Here is a 5,607-nt window from a genome sequence, read left to right as displayed (position 1 = left end):
TTCATTTTTTCTCTCCTCAATGAGTCTTTTCATACATTACAGAGATGCAAAGCGGTCTAACGTGTTTCTGTCCTCAGCCGCTAATGCTCCTTCTCTCTCTCTTACTTTATCTGTCTCTCCCACAGCGTGTGAATATTGTATATGGAGGTTTGATTTAATGCAGGAGAACATGTTAACACTGTCAAAGCCATTAAGCATCACTGGGACTTTCATGGAGGGCTGTAAGTGGTGCAGTGGTTGGATGGGACTAGCAGGCCTTTTCCAGATTGGGAAATCTAGACACAGCACAGTGTGAAATTCAGCAGCAATTCTAGAAGTTATTGCTATGAGCACAAGTGTTTTCACACTATTTGAGATCCATAGCACAAACTCTGCTCATACGGCAGCCTGTTTTATCCATTCACCTTATTTACATGGCAGCTATTTCACATTACATGTGGGGTAATTGACCTCCCAGCCTCAGGCCTCAAATGTGTACTGTAGTGAGTTTGGACAAGAAAAATCAACATGAGAAACTGATGCACACAATGTACTTTTATTAGTAAGTTTGGTTACAGTGTATTGTTAATTTCAAATTGTATTTATTATGTATGTGTGTGGGCGGCACGGTGGCGTAGTGGGTAGCGCTGTCGCCACACAGCAAGGAGGGCCTGGGTTCCATTCACCGACCGGGTGACCGGGGTCCTCTCTGTGTGGAGTTTGCATGTTCTCCCCGTGTCTGCGTGGGTTTCCTCCAGGTTCCCTGGTTTCCTCCCACAGTCCAAAGACATGCAGTCAGGCCAACTGGACATACTAAATTGCCCGTAGGTGTGAGTGTGTGAGTGACTGTCTGTCTGCCCTGCGATGGACTGGCGACCTGTCCAGGGTGTATCCTGCCTTCCGCCCGAAGACTGCTGGGATAGGCTCCAGCACCCCCCCGCGACCCTGATGGAGAAGTGGCTTAGAAAATGGATGGATGGATGTATGTGTGTGAAAGTTCACACTCTTAGTATAGATGGGGTGCATTTGCTCATCATGTAATCGAGCAAACATTAGCATGGTGGCAAAATCTGTGTTGTTGTTGCCAATCTGCCCAGTTTCAGTTAGCTACAACATAATCCAGTCTGTTAGCATAGCATTTTACATTAGAAATCAGAAATGTTTACATCTGGGTTGAGTCTTGAGTTTCTTGAGTGCGAGTCAAGATGCTTCCATGTCACAATAGAAGCACTTACGATTGACCGGGGAAGATCTAGCAAGGAAGAAATTTTGCAAACTGAGAAAGGTGACATCCTGTAACAGTGCCACGTTTAAAGTCACTGAGCTCTTCAGTATGACGCATTCTACTTGTCTATGGATACTGCATGCCTATGTGCTTGATTTTATTAATGAGTGTAGCTGAAAGACCTGTACTCAGTAATTAAGGTGCCCACTCCATATTCATCTGGCCATATAGTGGAATAACTCATATATTTTATTATGTCTTATAAGAATGCTTAACAGCTAAATTAGCTACTGTGTTAGCATTCTTGCTATACATGCTAGCCAACCATTTAAAGGTTTTTCTTGCTTCTTACCTTTGAACACTGCATCTATACCTGTAGTGCTTCATTCTGTCCATCAGACAGAAGGTTTTACTGTAACAAAAATCCTTGTTATTCAAAGTTGTATCAAACCAGAGACATTATAAATGAAAGGATTGGTCATGGTTAAAATATGAAAGGGAAAGCTCATAACACTCAACATGGCGTCATCTGTCTATAGAGAAAGTCTCAGCCTTCAGACGCCCTAAACTCAATCAGCTTTCTGGATACACCGCAAACGGACAGTGGTCGATGATGTTATGGCTGTAGCTTTGATAGCCCCATCATTGTGGAGATCTGTGCAAGCGTAGTAGCCAGAACAACCTGAAAAATCACGTTTTGTGTGTTACTGAGCCAAGCGCTATTTTATGAGGCTGAGATGGCTGCTGAACATATGTGAACAGACTTTCCTATAAGGGCTTTGATCAAACCTGATGCTACAAGCTGTGGGAAAACAAAACAGTAATGACTGGGAGTGACCATAGCACACCTGTCACACTCATAAGATTGGAAACTAAAGGTTTCAACTATTACTGCATTGCATTAGTGCATTAAGGCTGGCAGTCCTAATTGAATCCACTTTGTTCATGTATTTTTCTCAAGTTTTTTATTTAAGGTGAGTCAGTCTGTGCGTCAACATGTGACTTGTGAAACCAGAGTCAGAGTCTCCATCCCTGCTGGAAAATACGTAGCCTGTCTAACCAAATTTCTGTAAAGCTTGTCCAATCTCACAACGGTTGCTACAAAAGCACACATTTGTAGAAGTAATAAGAAACTGGTGCAAAATAAATGACGTTTAAATTTTGAAAGCACTGAAAATCAAGTCTGTGGAGACTTTAACCTAAAGCTGTTTACTAACTAATTACCCTGTCCCTACGCTGTGTTTGAGGTAATAAGCCATGTTGGTAGGATAAATTACAAGGTGGGCATTGGGGGAGTGGGAATGGGTGCACTGCTCTTTCTTGCCTCTGCATAGGATTTATGATTGTGCTTTTCTTTCTTTTTTCTTTCGTCTCTTTTTTCAGCTGTAATCACTCAGGTGCTCTTGTGTTTCAGCTATCATTGAGAAATGGACACAAGGTATATAGAAAATTGTTCAAGAAAAGGAATATTTTTTACCAAAACTGCTGTAGAAAAACATTGTGGAACAGTAGGCCATCAGCTATCAATAGTGTGTGTATGTGGGTGTGCAATAAATTCTAATACATGTTTTAGGCAAATTGGGAAGAATTTATGCACTGGAAGTCTGATTAAAGCAGCAAATACTTAAAGGGCTATAATTACATTCAAGCTGGTTCCTTATCAGAGGTGGGCAGTAATAGCTACATTTACTCACTTATATGTAATCATGTATAAATGTGATAAAAATATACTTTCTTGAGTATTTTTCAAATGGTAATACTTCTACTTCTCTACTGCTCTAAATCTAGGCTAAATCTGAAACACATCTGACACTGAAATTTAGTCCCATACTAGACTTAATCCAAACCGTTTAATCAAGGACAAGGCTTTGTCCATAAAACTGACCCTATGTTTTGCTGATGGCCACATTTGTTCTGCTTTTATTTTAAACCAAAAGTGCATCAAAAAGAGAAGAACAGAGCCCAGCAAACTTCAGCTCCTACACTGATGAATGCTGGATGTATTAAAAGTTCTGCACAGTTCTATAAGTTTATCTGTATTTAAGTGTATTGTGGAAAGATACCTTTACTTGAGTCATCATTTCACACAAGTAACAATATTTTTATGTGCGAATGGTGAGTTTAGGGCCTCTGATCTTTGTGTTTATACATGTTAATTAAACTACTGTACACTGTTAGAAATAAAGGTGCTGTGCAGGTGTAAATGTACCCCAACAATGTAAATGTACCCTCAAAGGTACAGCAATGGTTCTAAAGTCCAATTATGTACCTTAAATAAACTGGAGATGAGACGGTGTGTGTGGAGTCAATACAACTTAGAAAATAAAATTTGAATGGATTATGGTTCAATTGTATTGTACTGAAATGTACCTTTTAACCCCAGCAGTACGCAAGAGGGTTACTGTCCCAGTGACAGTTTTGTACCTTTATTTCTGAGAGTGTACATTATCAGAAAAAATGAATTACCAGAAATACAACACTGTACAAAAGTCTTCAGCCAGCTAGAATATTTGTTAAGCCAACTATGTGGGCATTTAGTGTTTAATTCAAATTTCATCTTGGTCAGTGTGTTCGCTGAACCATTAACGAAAACAATTTAAACATGTTTTCATGAATGATATAGTGCAGAGTACTGCACTGCTGTTCTTTGTTTGTCCGGTCTGTGATGTGAACTGTGAAAACTTTCATAAAGCAGCCTGAACAGGCCAAAAAACATGGTTCCTCATTCACCAATGTCTTCCCAACTCTTCTCGTAAATGTGTTCTTGAGCAAAAAGTCTTTGTCAGATTCATGACACGTTCTTAAACAAGTATGTGTAGATTCTGTTCTTACCACAGAACAAATTCCAAGTAAGAAAACATTGGTGAATGTCAGAATCTGCATAAGCGTGTTTTAAGAAGAAATTTCTTCTTGGAAATGTTTGTTGAATGAGTCCCGTTGTGTTCATAATTCATACAGGTTGTAATATTAATCCAAAACTGGTTACACATAGGACTCATATGGAACTGTGGTGGGGAAATCGTATAGTAGCCTGCAAATTCTAGTATTTTTACCGCTAATAACAGTCTTGTAAGATCACATGCTGTAAAACACAAAGAGAAATTAAAGAGGAATTCTACAGATTTTTCAAAATTTCAATGAGGTGTAAACATCATTCAGAGTGATTTTGTTTTAAAATGAATACAAATACAGTGGTTTTATATCCTATCCAAATCACTAGTGAACCTACCTCCTCTTCTGAGGTTTTATCTGGAACACTGATAACAGTGAAATAGTGCTATGCTCTAATCTGTCATAAAACAACATCTCAGACATCACACATGTTTACAACCATGTTGTTTCTGTGAAGGAGCTTTTAAATGCTTCGGATGTCTGGTTCTTATCACCACCATTGTGTTCAACTAGAAAGGAGCATTTCACATTAAATCACCCTGAAATAGTAGATTGTGCAGACATTTTGGGAATGACTGTGTGCAGTGGCAACATGCTTAAGCTGTAAAATCCCATGGAATCAGTTGTATCAGTCTGATATCAGAAGTTATTTGCTTTTGCTTTGCAGTGAGGTTCATAACATGCATAACATAACAGCGATCATTCAAATGGATTAAAGATCATTTAAAGACTCTTATTTTACAGTAGTATGACTCTTAACTAGAGCACAGTTGTACCAACTGCTCCTCAAAGCACACAATATATGTATATTTGAAGCACACAGACAAATTTTTCTAAACAGCTTTTATTTGCATGACTGAAATCCTGCCCTTTGAAGCTGTGTCCAAATCAATTTTAATCAAATTTAATGAACAGCACCGCCTATAAGATCCCAAGCCATGAAGCAGCAGTTTATAAGACTTTGGTGCCACCTTATGGGCAAACAGGTGTGTCTGTAAAACTCTGTGAAAAGCCACTGTTTTTTAATGTAATGACACAAGGAGAAGTAAGGCCGTTATGTGTGAATATGTGGGTGCTAAGTCTTTTTTTTTAATCCTGAGGCCACTCAGATCATGATGAGTAAATTAGAAAGGTAAAACTGTGTTAAATCAGAAGGGCTTTGTTTTGATGTGCAGGTGTGAAATGAATTGACAAATACTGTTATCTGATACTCATGTTGTGTGTTTAATTGAGAGGACTATGTAAAATATATTTATATTTTTCTATATGCTGGGTTGTAAATTTTGTTATGACTGACAATGCTATAGAAGATGTAAAATATAATAAAATCTAATAGAAATACAAAAGAAAATGTAGCTGATTTGTTGCAAACAGGCCAACAAAACACAGACAAAATTTTCCTACAGCATTGTGCAAAGAACCCTTCATGCCACCTTTTGAGAGCCATGCACATTAGGCTTTTTGTTTCAAATTGAAAGCAATAAAGCATGAGACGTTAAAGGACACAGCTA

Source organism: Pygocentrus nattereri, chromosome 1, assembly GCF_015220715.1.
Source record: "Pygocentrus nattereri isolate fPygNat1 chromosome 1, fPygNat1.pri, whole genome shotgun sequence".
Taxonomy (NCBI): domain Eukaryota; kingdom Metazoa; phylum Chordata; class Actinopteri; order Characiformes; family Serrasalmidae; genus Pygocentrus; species Pygocentrus nattereri.
This window is presented reverse-complemented; position numbering follows the sequence as displayed.